General features: G+C 43.1%; 1 protein-coding gene across 6 annotated transcripts in view; it reads left to right on the top strand.

Moving 5' to 3' along the window:
• The first annotated feature begins 483 nt into the window (after window positions 1-483).
• Window positions 484-13,221, top strand: part of Ralgps2 (Ral GEF with PH domain and SH3 binding motif 2) — a 126,243-nt gene continuing 113,505 nt past the window's right edge. For 3 of the 6 annotated variants that reach the window (XM_051186028.1, XM_051186027.1, XM_051186023.1), the window contains exon 1: window positions 778-926. The gene's annotated coding sequence lies outside the window, so the exon portion shown is untranslated. Of the gene's footprint in view, window positions 503-777; window positions 927-1,335; window positions 1,487-1,540; window positions 1,682-13,221 lie in introns of those variants that run through there. The other 3 variants (XM_051186026.1, XM_051186025.1, XM_051186024.1) reach the window with 3 other exon arrangements.

The following is a 13,221-nucleotide window of genomic DNA, read 5'->3' as shown; positions in this document are numbered from 1 at the left end:
AGTCAGTGCTGCTATTCCCGAATGACCTAATGATACACCTAGGTGGCTCACTGAAAAACCTTCCACTAAGTCACACTGCATCGAATAGTGCTAATTTTAAGTAGGCCACCTAGGTGCACCCTGCGAAACAACACCCTTCCATCCCCTTTCAATGCGCGGGGGGGGGGGGGGGGATATCCCATTTTAATGTCACGTCCCCACAAGGTCCACCTGGAGCTCATCAGTCTGGGACTGGGGCATGTCAAATTTCTTGTTATTTGTTCATTAAACCCAGGGCAGTCGGTCACCCTGCTTAGCACCTACAGAGGCCTACCCAACACTTCCGGCATGTTAATGTCTGAGAGCACTGCCTCCATCATTTACGATCCCACCGCTGTGGGGTGACACTTTGCCATTTGCAGCCCCTTCACTTATCCGCCACAACTGAGGACGCCACTTGCGTGGGCTGGGCATCTGCTCCTGGGGCCAAGCGTTTCCCGACTTTAGTTCTCAGGCCTTAAAGGTGAGCTGCGCCCGCGTCGCAGGAGCGGCCGCAGGGCCCCACCTGTGCGTCTTGAGCCTGAGCCCTGCGGCTCTTCCCTGCGGTCCGCGCTGCGGCTGCGGCTGCGGCTGCGGCGCGCGGCGCGGCGCGGACACCGGTACGGGCGGCAGTTGGGCTCGGCGGGCACCAGCCGGGCGTCCGCAGCGCGCGCCGAGACCCCGGCGACCCGGAGCTCCCGGCCGCGCGAGCGCGCTCGGTTGGTGCGCGCGCCGCTCCGCCCCGCCCGCCCGCCGCGCGCCCCCTGCGCGGCCGGGGTGGATCCGGCGCACTCTCCTCCCCCGACCGCCGGCGGCCGGCACTGAATGAGAGACGCCGACTGCTTGGCTGAGAAGAGCGCCGTCTCGGAGCTGCGGGCGAAGCGGAGGCGACGGCCGCGGCTACACAGGTCGGCATGGCGGGCGGCCGTGCGGGGAGGCGCGGGCAATGGCGGCGGCCGCGGTGCGCAGCACGGGAGGGAGGACGGGCTGAGGGGCGCTCACGGTCCCGCGGTGGCGGAGGCCCCGGCGTCGCCTCAGCCTCTCAGGTGAGCCGGACCGGGCCCCGCCGTACCAGACACACCCCCTCCCGGGCCGGGTGCCTGCACCCCGCAGCGGACCGAGGCGGGGTGACCTGTTGCGGGGCCGAACCGCCCGCGGAGCGCGAGGTGAGCTGCGCCGCAGCCGAGGCCGCGCGCGGACACGGGGGGGGGCGCTCCCGCACCGCCGCGCTATGTGCCCGCAGCGTCCGGAATTCCTTTGCTGTGTGGGCTTCGGCGGGCTCGTAAACATCGGGCTTGGGAGGTGATGGGGAGCTGACCTGGAAGGGAGCCCGGACCTGTGCTCTGCCGTGGCTCCCCGCCCCCCTCGAAGCGCTTTTCCTGCCGCCGTGTGCGGTGTAGTCGCAGGCGGGTTTCAGGGTGCGTGGGCGTGTTTGGGAAGAAGCTGCGAGCTGATAGGAGGTGCCTCGGTACGAATGTTAATTTGTTTGAGCTGGGAGGGGTGAGGGAGGAGGAAGAAAGGGCCCTGATGCTAGCTAGCTGTGGAGGAGGGGCGGTTGCAACCCGAAATCTTTCTGCAGAAAGCGCTCCACAGAAGCATCCAGTGCCTATTGTTTGAGATCGGAGGATGAAAACACCGGCGGCAGTTAATTGAGCCTTTCCTCGTAGGTGCTCTGTATTTTCTTTCTCTCAATAACGCTTGAGTAGCTGTAGAGCTTTGTTTCTGTGCCAGTGTTTGTTTATGAGTTGACTTTGGCGTTGTTTGCTTAATGTTTACCATCCGGTGGACTCGAGCCCATGTGTCTTTGAAGATGACCATTAGAATCTCGAGGAACTTTTCATTCCCTGCATGCAGGAGAACCGCTGTGCCACAGTTGGTAACTTGCAAACTATAAAGCCTGTCCCACCCAGATATGACTGTTCCGGCTGTGGCATCACAAATACAATAAGTGTAATGCTGTTACTGCTGAAGTGGGATTTATAATCGAACAGTATCATTTTTAATAATAATAATAACCTCTAGTGAGCGTGGGTAGCCAAGAAGCTTCGAGATGTGGAAAATTACGTGTCTTAGAATGTGTTTATTAGAGTTTTCCTGAATAATTTCAGGGTAGTTATTTGAAGCTTTAAATTCTGCCATAGTAATTTTGAAATACTAAGACCCATCTTCCTCCACACCCCATCATATCCTACCTTTCCCTGATTTTAGGAACTTCACTTTTTTTTTTTTTCCAGAAATACTGTTCACTTTGTCTTTTTACACCAGATTGCAGCAGAAGTTGAAAGATATTTTTGTAAAGACCACAGTATACTTTTCTGATATTACAGTATCAGGAAAGATACACCCAAAAATTCTGAGAGGAAAAATACAATTTAAAAATCAGCTGTGAATTAGATATGTATGAGTAATGCAGTTTGTGTGCAGTTACTAGAGTATCTTTTTTAGTTTATTATGTCCTTACAATTGGGACGGGGACGGTGGTTGTGTGAGGGGAAAGATGGCTTTGTTGATGAAGTTAATTTGATTGCAATTGAACCTCCTTTTTTTTTTTTTTTTTTTGAGACAGGATCTCATTGTGTAGCCCTGGCTGTCCTGAAATTCACCATGTAGACTAGGCTGGCCTCTAAGTCACTGAGAAAGGCCTGTCTCTACTTTTAGAGTGCTGGCATTAAAGGCGTGTACTTCCAGGCCAAGCTACTTTGAAGCCTTTGTCCAGAGGCTAGTTTTTTCTACACACATTGAGTACCTGGTTGGTGCTGTAGTCTGGTGGATGTGGAGGGGACCCTGCAGAAGAAAAATAGCTGTGTGCCATGATGGAGATAAATTGATAAGCGGGCAGGTCTGTTAGTTTAAAAAACTCAAGTGCTTTTGAGTTGGGTATTGTTTGCATTTTTCCTTCTGAAAATAGAAGGAACTGTTAGTGAACAAAAGCATCAAGACAGTTGCCCTAAACTATGCCTGTGTTTATGCACATGGGGTATTTGGTTTCCAAACATACTCAAAATACATACTCTACCTGGAACCAGAGAGTATGTGGTTTCTTTGTGGCTAAACAATTATACTCTTGGTTTATATACTTAAATGTTTGCTGGTATTCTCTTGGTACTTAGTTGTAAGACTCTTCAAGAATTAAGTAAAACATCCCTCTTCCAACAATGAAACAACACTCTTGTCCTTCTGTTGCTAAAAGAAAAATGAGAAGTGATCATTTTATGCTGATTATTAATCATTGTGACACACATTGGTGTAGGTCTTTGTAGATTTCAAAGCATTAATAGAATTTATAAATATGTTGTTACTTCTTAGGGCTATCAGTAATTAACCTTTACCCTAGGTAGGCATTATTCTCTCCATATCAGAGTGGGAAATGAGCCACCAGTGACTCCCAGTCCAGACTGTAGCTCTTACTGGAGTGTTGAGTTTTTTTGAAAGATGCACACTTGGCCTCCAAAGAGCTTTTTGTTTTCTTTTGTTTTTGGTTTTAGAGACAGGCTTTCTCTGTGTAGATCTGGCTGTTACGGAACTGTAGACCAGGCTGCCCTCGAACTCATGGATACCTGCTTGCCTCTGCCTTCAGCGTGCTGGGATTAGAGGAATGTGTTACTACCTCCCTGCTTTTAAAAGCTAATCTGTTAGTTGCAATTGGCTCTTTTCTCCGAAACTACTGCTTTTGTTTTGGTATGTGAAATGAGCACATATATAAAATGCACTAAAACAGATCCTGTGTTTTGAATACAAAGTTTTTGTTATCTAATGTTTGAAATAGTTACTTCTGTCTGGATTTCACACTTTGTAATAGTTATTTTGTTTTCAATAAAAATATAAATCAGATAGCTTGAAGTTACATTAGTGTTAGTAGATCCCTTGGAAAAGAGAGTGAGTTTATTGCATTACCCAATAATTGCTTCCTTAAGTGTGGCTTAAATTCCCATTAGTTCCTTCTTAGTGAGAGAATGAAGATTGGATATGATAAAATTCCAGTAGATTTTAATTAATCTCCACTCTTTCCTTTTTCATGCTTTATAGTTTTATTTTCTTTGGTTCACAAGTTTTATTCAAGAACTCATTTTAAATATTCCAGATGGGTTTTAATTGTCAACCTCCTCATCCCTTCCCTCTCCCCCCTTCTTAGAAAAGTAATTATTGGTCAGAGAGTAAAGTAATTGGTATTGGTATTAAGTGATATATGGCCATTTTGTTGTTTGTCTTTTTTTTTTTTTTAAGTACTAAGACTCTAGAAACCTTTAGTCCCCTCCCTCATCTCTTCATGGTTTTCCTCCTAGGTCCTAGGTCCTGCTTATGGAATCGCAGTTTTTGATACTGTTAGCTGATACTTCTTTTTTTCCTTTCTTTCTTCTGAAGGCATGAGTGCAAGGTTCTGCAGTTTTGTTTTCCAACTTTAGATTTTTTTTTTTTTTTTTACAGTGGTTTTGCTTTAGGATGCTTTCCTATGCTACCTTGAACTTCCTCTATTGTCTTCCCTGTATTGTGACATCATTCTTTTGATTGCACATTCATTGATTACATGCTTTTACTTCATTATTGTTCTGTAAATATGTTTAAAAGTGAACCTTGCAGTATACTATGATTAAATTTGTTTGCATTCGTTTCTTCTGTATTTTCCTTTATTTGTCTTTATTATTATTATTATTATTATTATTATAGTCTGCTCAAATCTATCAACATATGATAGGTATTCAAACTTGTTAAAAATTGGGAGCATCTAAGAAGCCTCTGCTCCTGCTCAGTCTGCAGTGTTGCTCTATACACTGGGGTGTACAGCTCCCATCTCTGTGTTCCTGACAAGAGTCCTGTCTATTTGAGTGAGATGCATCTCTTGCTGGCTTAAAAACAGCTTAGACTTATAATCCCAATGCTTAAAAGCTGAGGCAGAAGGATTGCTAGGAGTTCTAGGCAGGTCTGGATCAAAGTTAAGACTGACTCATAAACAAAATACGTGTGGTAGCGTGAACTTTTTGAGTTGTTGATGTTGCTGAAAATACTTTTTTCTGCCTTGATCACTGTCTGGGTTAGATCCCGAATTAAGATGATACTTTTTTCTTGAAATAGAAGGGAGCCCTGCGAAATAGAAAGATTGCTGAATGGTTTCCTACCTTCAAGTTGTTGAAATGTCTTAGTGCCATTCAGTTTTCTTCCTTTACATGTGAGGTGATCTTAAGATTTTTTTCTTTTGTCATCAGTGTGTCTGATGTAGCTTTGGTGTGTTGTATGCATCCTGTGAATCTTCATTACTTATGCACAGAGATTAGTGGGTCATGTAGCCAGTCTGCTTTAAAGACTAAATGTAAGTGGTGCAGGTAGGGTGAGCCATACAGTGTTCATTCAGTGACAATGCTTGCTGTTCCGTAGTGTGAACGTAGCTGCAGGTGGCATGAGGCTGGCATGCCTTGTGGTTTGCAAGGCTGTGACCACCTAGCTTTGCATTTGCCTCACCAGTAGGGCATGCTATTATAGAAATGGAGGGAAGGCAGAAATGGGTAGAAACATGATGGTGATAGCTTCAGGTCTCATCTGAGTATCTCTGTTTGTGAGGATTGGTCATCAGCGGAAAGAAAGGAGGAATTGGAGAGTGTGTAACAGAGACCTGAGGAAAAAAAATAAATGACATCAGAATGACGGAGGAGTATAGCAGAAATGGTAGGATGATTGCCAGGTTTACCCGAAGAGAGAATTTCTAAATTTTCTAAGTTCTTTGTGTGTGTACGTGTATGATGTATGTGTGCATAATATATGTGTAGGCATGCATGTACTACAGAATGTGTGTGGAGATCTTTGTTCTAGCCTTCTCCCTTGTTTAAGACAGTATCTGTTTGCTGGTTGCTGCCTACCGCAGGCTAGCTGACCTGCTTTTAGAGACTCTCCTGTCTCTCCCTCCCATCTTGCCCGAGCTCTGTGATCACAGATGTGCTCTGCTGTGTTCAGCTTTACATTGGTTCTGAGGAGTTAAACTCAGGTCTTCATACTTGGACTGCAAGTGTTTCACCCATTGAGCCATCTCCGCAGCTCTATGGATTTTGTGTTGAGAACTTTAATAGGAATACCCCTAATGTTGGTAAAGATATCTTACTATTGATTTCTCATATGAAAATGTAAAAGATTCTTGCTTCCCCTGATGTTTCATTGTAGTCCTAGATGACCTGGAACTTGCTGTGTAAACCAGGCCAACTTCAAACTTCTGACAGTCTTCCTGCCTCTTGAATACTGGAATTACAGGATTGGTCCACCATGCCTTTTAAAAGTCTTTGATAGAAAAGACTGAGAACACTTTCTAGTGTCAGTGTTGGTTTTTAGGGTTTCTAAAATACAAGTAAGTGTTGAGTTCATCAAGTCTTCATGTTATAGGCAATCAAAGGTATTTTCTTGATTAGTAATAGGATGTGTTGTGTTAATGCTGCTTTCTTTAGAGTTTTGTGTTCTTGACTTCAGCCTCCTCTTAACTGTGATATACTCCCACTCCCCAACACTCTCTTGAATTTGATTTGCCAGTGTCTTAGAGGTTTTTTGTTTTTGTTATCTGCAGTTATAAGATTATATGTATGCATTTTGGTTTGCTTCAGAGTTTTGCTAAGTTCATAAACTACATTGTAAATCACTCTCTATTTCCCTGTTCTCTGAAATAGTTTCATAGGGGTTATGTACTCCGCACAGAATGTGGAAGGTAAGCGGGAGGTTTCTAGGACTGAGGGTGTGCGCTAGTGATGGAGTGTTCAAATGAGCCTAGCACATGCATGGCTCCAGGTATGTGCTTTCTTGTCCCCTCTTAAAATATGGCCCTTGTAGATGAAAGTGGCTTTTTGTTTTGTTTTTCAGTAGAGCATAGAAAGTACTAGGCAGAAAAGTAAAGATTGCTAGGAGGTATTAACAGTATCTAGTCATCAAGTAATAGTATTAAGGGAACAAAAGGGCAAATGACAAATTAGAAAATGTGTTTGCAGTACTTATCTCTGCCAGAGGGCTTGTTTGGAGTGTATTTTAAAGATAGATCATTGTGAAAATGTATAAACAAATAGGTGAGTGATCTGAATAGGTATTTACAAAATGAAATATCTTAATGGCCAAGATAACAAAGTACTTGTCTGCCAAGTTCAGAGAGGTGCAATTTAAAGTGATCATGCAATACTGCCCACCAAAGTGGCATTGATGATAATGCCTGACACACAGTGTTGACCAGCATGGAGAGAGGTTGAAACTCGGTGTGTTTGACTCAGGAGAGTCCCTGGTAGCATCTGCTAAAACTCTGCATGTGGGTTCTTTTACCCACCTGTTGTTTTACTACAAAGTGTTTGTAACCTGTCAGCTGTTAGTGTTGGCCAAGTTCTGCTTGAGTGCCCAAGGCCTAGGAGCCAGTGACAGACACAGAGGCCTTATAGCTGCAGTCTGTGAGAACTGAGTGCCTATTATTCCAGTCTTTAACACAAGCAGCCACATCTTTGGCTTTAAGCAGCAGTAAGCTTAGCAAGTGGCCACAGTTGCTGCTGCCTAATTTTAACAGCTCCTGTCTAAGCTTCTGGTCATGCTTTGGGTATTGGGACCCACAGTCCCCACAGTGGCTAGTGTTAACAGCTCTTGGTCCTACCTGGGGTATCAGGATCCTTGGCCCTTAAGACTTGGCAGATCCCTGAATTCCAGCAACTGTGCCTCCCCTCCCAACCTCTCTCCTGCACTCCAGTTGTCTCTGGCTATTGCCACTTCTCTGCTGAGTTCTCTTCATGTGATCAGCTCACTATGCTGTAAAAGTGATGATCAAAAGCGGCAAGGAAAGACCACTGAGAAGCCTTTTGTGGGTCGAATGTTGCAGCACCAAAAGATCAGCACAGGAGGGTGTCTCAGGGTTGACCTTATTGGGCAGTAGTCTGCTTCAAGCCAGAAAGGAGTGTTTGACAAGGGTGTTTCCACCAGTCATGGCACAGTCTTTGTTCAGTCACAGGGCCTTCTGCTGGAAGTGCTCCACAACTCCTTCTCTCTGGAAATGGCTGCTAGGATTCGCTGAGACTTGCAGGTCAGCATTGACTAGAAGACTGCTTTAGAGGTCTGGAACTGTGCTTGGACAGCCACTGTTTCTGTAGCATATCCTCCAAGGCAAACCTAGAGTGCCTGAAGCTATTGGGTTGCTGCTACTAGTTGCCCAAGGGCTGTTTGGCTGGCAGTCACCTGCTGTAGGCAAGGTGCTAAGCATAATCAGGGCATCAGATCGTTGGCCTGTCTGGGCTTGTGCAGTAGAATATAAATATTCAGGGATGATGACAGCAGAGGTCCACACTGACTTCTGTGGTGCTTTAATAGTATTTAGCAGTGCTCTAGTTTGTATCCAGATAGAAGTTGTGTTGAATTGTTTCACAGACACAATAGAAACCAGCGAATTTATGTGTTTCTCGGTACAGTGGTACCTCAATAGACTCACTGTAAAGCTAAATGAACATATGTTAGTAAATACATAAAGTATGCTTCTCTGAATTTCTGAGATTTGGTGCAGCCGCAAGCATAGTATCTGAGATTACTCTGGCTTTCTGGATTCTCTCCCAGCTCTGAGTAGAGAAATAGTTAAATTGTTTAGAACTTTGCTGATCTGGGATAGAAAACCTGTGTATAGTCTGTGGCATTCTGTACACGTGTCAAAGCCTTTATAGACATTTGTAGGTGGGTGATTGCAGGTTTGATGGACAGAGCTCTTAGTTTGTAAGTGTCCAGAAGTTATGTAGAAGTGACGTCTGCTGCCTTTCTCTTATAGTTTGATTTTTTTTTATAGGTTTATGTTCTTTGTACCCTAACTCACAAATATCTTGAGAGTTATACAGATAAGCAACTAACTTTGACATCTTTAAGGCAATGATTTTTTTGTTTTGTTTTGTTTTCTGTTTACATAGTACTTGAGAGTATTACACAGGTGTCATTGTTTACAACTTGATGAAAGACAGAATCTCATATGTGAACTGATAGTAGATGACATCAGATGACACAAAGAATTTGTCTTCTTGGCATACTGTGTTGAAGGGCTACTTGGGTGGAAAGTGTAGTTTCACTCGACAGGGTAGGGTTAGGTTTTGAAATCCTCAAAAATGAAGCAGGACAGATGAGCATTGAGATAATATGTACTGTTAGCTACTGACTTTGAGCTTCTTGTGCCATTTCCTTCTCAAGGCTGAAGAAAGTTTGTGATTGGACATTGGATAAACCTAATCCGCTTAAAATTGCCTAAAAGAAAGATGTTTCATGAATATGTTAGACAGTCTTCCTAACAGAATTGCTTAAACCATTGACAGAAAGTAGCATTGCTGTGTTTCAGGTTGACTTTTTCCTTCTGTTCCTGTTAACCTGTTTTATCAGAGAAAAGGGTAAATTCTTAAGAGAGTCAGAAGGTGGTTTAAGAACTCATCAGCCAAAGTTTTATTTTGTTTGTTTTGCCTTTCTCTCTCTCTCTCTCTCTCTCTCTCTCTCTCTCTCTCTCTCTCTCTCTTTTGGTTCTAGAACTGAAATTCAGGGTCTCATACATGTTAGGCAAGTACTCTACCAGCTGAACTGTACCCTTAAACGTGCTAAAAGTTTTTAAAGATTCTTCTATGTGGGTTTGAACTTCAGGACATTCACGGTACTATTGGAACCTTCTTTTTCTGTACTTGTTTCTCCAGCCAGTGTATGTAGCTGTGAATTACCTATAGTATTGAGTCTAATGTGCCCAACAGCTAAGCTGTGGGAATGAAAATTTCATGGAGTTAGAATGACAAATGATAGTTGACAATAGGGTTTCCTCCTTTTATTCTCTTGATATAGCATAGAAACTCAGATTAAACAGTAGCAGGAGCAGGGACAGTGAGATGGCTTAGCTGATAAAGATGTCTGCCACCAAACCTGACCACCCAAGGACCCATATGGTAGAAAGAAAACTGTTCCCACTTCTGCAAGGTGTCCTTTGCCCTTCATACTCACACTGTTTTGTGTGCTCACAATACGCACAAGATGAATGTTAAATATACAAAATGTAATTTTAAAAAATTGATAAAGTGGTAGCTGCACCCCTGACCCATGTCTTAAATATGTGATGCTGCTGTAAATGATATGATCTCCTTAGTAACTACCAATGTGTATTTATAGCTGCTTAGTTACTGTATCTAAACAGATTAGAAAGACATTTGAGGATGTTTGAGCTCCAGATTAGTGGTGGTTTATCTGACTCAGTGTCCCAGACATGCTGATTATAATTCTGGCCTGTCCATAGTTCCTTTGAAGAAAATCTGCTTTTTCCACAGTATACTACAGACCCATTAGTGATGCTTTATGCCATATGAAACTTTACTTCGATAGCTGGTTCAGCAATGAACACTTGATTCAAGGGCCATTAAAAATGGCTGATGCTATCTAACAATGTGGGATTATTAGGAAAAGTGAAGTCAGTCATAACAAATATGGAGTTAATTTGCTGTTAGGCTAAGTGTACTGAAGCTGGAGGGCTGCATTACGTTAGAGTCCTATAAATCGTAGTTTAAAGGAGTGAAGAGTAATTCTAACCAGAAGCTGTAAATTATAGCAAATTTAAACATGATGGGGAAGCCTTTTCATGGGCCTGTTTGCTTAGACAAACACAAGTTACACTGTCTGGCAGAACAGTATGGTACAGAACATAAGATAGAGAGTTCTGGCTTTATGTTACTATTCTTTAATGAACCCTGTCTTAGTTACATTTATTTCTATTGTGATTAAACACTGTGACCAACAGCAGCTTGGGAAGGAAAGGTTGTATCTCATTTATACTTCCAGCCAATAGTCCCACACTAAGGGAAGTCAGGGCAGGAACTCAAGGCAAGAACCTGAAGGCAGGAGTTGATGCTAGACCATAAAGAAGTGCTACTTACTGGCTTGCTTCTCAGGGCCTGCTCAGCCTGCATTCTTAACACCCAGGACCACCAGTCCAAGGGTGGCAGCACCCTCAATGGGCTGGGCTTTCTCCTGTCAATCACTAATTAAGAAAATACCCTACAAACTTGTCTGTAGGCATATTTTATAGAGGCATTTTCTCAATTGGAGTCCCTCTTCTCAAAATGACTGCCTTGTGTCAAGTTGTCATAAAAATAGCCAGCACAACTTCTGTTCTTGAGGCCACTTCAACTTCCTACCATCCCCCTATTGCGGTAAATAAGGATCAGGATAAACAAATAGGCCGAATAGATGTTTATTCAGGGAGAAATAACTTACAACCTAGACAGATGAACACCAGGAAATTCAACCCGATCCTCTCCTGTCAGAGTCACGGCAGAAAGAGAGAGCCTTTCCTGGTCCCCTCCAACCTCCTTCCACAGGTCACTTCCGCCCATGGCTCCACCCCCAATGGGCGTGGTCAGTGCCACAGAAGGAGACAAAGTGAATATCCCACTACATCCCCCTCAAAGATTTCGACTTTAATATCAGAGTTTTAGCTTTAAAATTCTGGCTCCATCTTTTAACAACTATATTAAGTGGGTAAAGTTTTTGTTTGTTTAACTTTATGAGTGACAGGGTCTTACTGTGGCTGAGGCTGGCCTAGAACTCGCTGTGTAACATAAGCTGGGCTTGAATTCAGGCAATCCTCCTGCTTCGGCTTTTCAAGTGGTAGGATTACAGGCATGAGCCACTCACTAGTCTAGGCTGAGATTATGAGCCTCTGTCTCATTTCACATCTGCACAACGAGCTTCCTCACAACACTTCACTTCATCCAGGTGATGTGAGGGTTAAATGATATATGCAAAGCTTTTACAACAATGCTATGCACAAAATGACATCCAATAAAACATGTATGTTTATATAATGCTGTTTGAGGTCATTAAATTTCCTTTTTTTTTTTTTTTAATGAGCAACTAAAAGATTCTCAACTAGAATAGTGACTTATTTCACTCTCAGCTCACAGGTGGGCTGCTAACATAACTAGTATATAGGGTATGAAAAAGTGGGGTACAATGTGACCACCAGTAGTGGCTATTTATTGAGCACTTGGTAGATGCACTTGGTCTAAGTGTTTTATTGATATTAACTCATTGGGTCTTCATGGTAACTTGGTGAAGTGTTCTGTTAGTTGTATTGGAGAAACTGAGGTATAGGATGAGGAATCAACTTGCCCAAAATTATATGGCATGTAAATGGCATCGTGGTAAATTATTCCTGTCATTTTAAAAAGTGTGTGGTCTTTTGTTTCTTGAATGAACGACACTGCAGATGGGAGATATTAAGTGTCTAATTAAGAATTGTGTCTAGGATGTATAAAGAACTCTGAAACTCTCAGGACCCACCGACCACCTGACTTTAAAAAAAAAAAATGTGGCAAAAATGTGATACACAAAACTATGTATATGTAAAGTGTACAACCTTTATATTGATTCAAATATTATTACTCACTGGAAAAATGAAAATGAAAACCATAGTAAGCTACCACCATGGACCAAGAGACCCTTGGTACCAAGTATGTGAAAGAAAACTAGGACTCTGTTCGTTCCTGTTGGGCCTAACTTGGTACAACCTCCATAGGAGACAGTTATTAAAAGTGCCCCAGCTATTTCACTTGTGGGTGTTTGTCAAAGATACAGGACCTTCATACTCCTGTTCATAGCGGCCCCATTTATAACAGCCCCACGCGCCCATGTGTATGAAGATGAGTGAATGTAGTGCCAGGCAGCCTACAATGTACAGCAGGAATTAACCAGTTCCAACGGCTGGTCCTGCCACAGTCAAGAAACCCTGCAGTCAGCGTGGCTACTTCTGCTGTCCGCTCCTGGCTGAGTGTGTTAATTGGTAGAGCATGTCACAAAGTCTTTGAAGAAAATTGTGTCTGAGGTCTGTGGGAGCCTACAGATAATGTGTGTGTGAGACTTGGATTCATAAATAACCGGTGCCAGGCAGCTTGGCCGTCTGTTCTGCAGGCTTTTCCTATCTTGTATGAAGCCTTAAAACATAGCCTTGTTCAACAGAGACAATCAGGACAGCTTTGATTAAATTATAGGCAAGCATTTAATTTGTTTTTTAAATAATTAGGGGCTATTTAGAGTATGAAATTTGTATTTGAGACTGATGAGTTAAAAAGACCTCTTTGGTCAAGCTTTTGCCAATATTTCATAAGTAGGCCAAGACCTCCATCCTCAGTTTAGTAGTTTTACATGATAATACTTGGATCCTACTAGTTGTTTTCTTTTTCCATTTAAAAATTCCAAAGTTTATTTTTA

Source organism: Phodopus roborovskii, unplaced genomic scaffold (assembly GCF_943737965.1).
Source record: "Phodopus roborovskii unplaced genomic scaffold, PHOROB, whole genome shotgun sequence".
Taxonomy (NCBI): Eukaryota; Metazoa; Chordata; class Mammalia; order Rodentia; family Cricetidae; genus Phodopus; species Phodopus roborovskii.
Note: the sequence above shows the minus strand (reverse complement) of the source record. Positions and strands in the feature narration are given on the sequence as shown.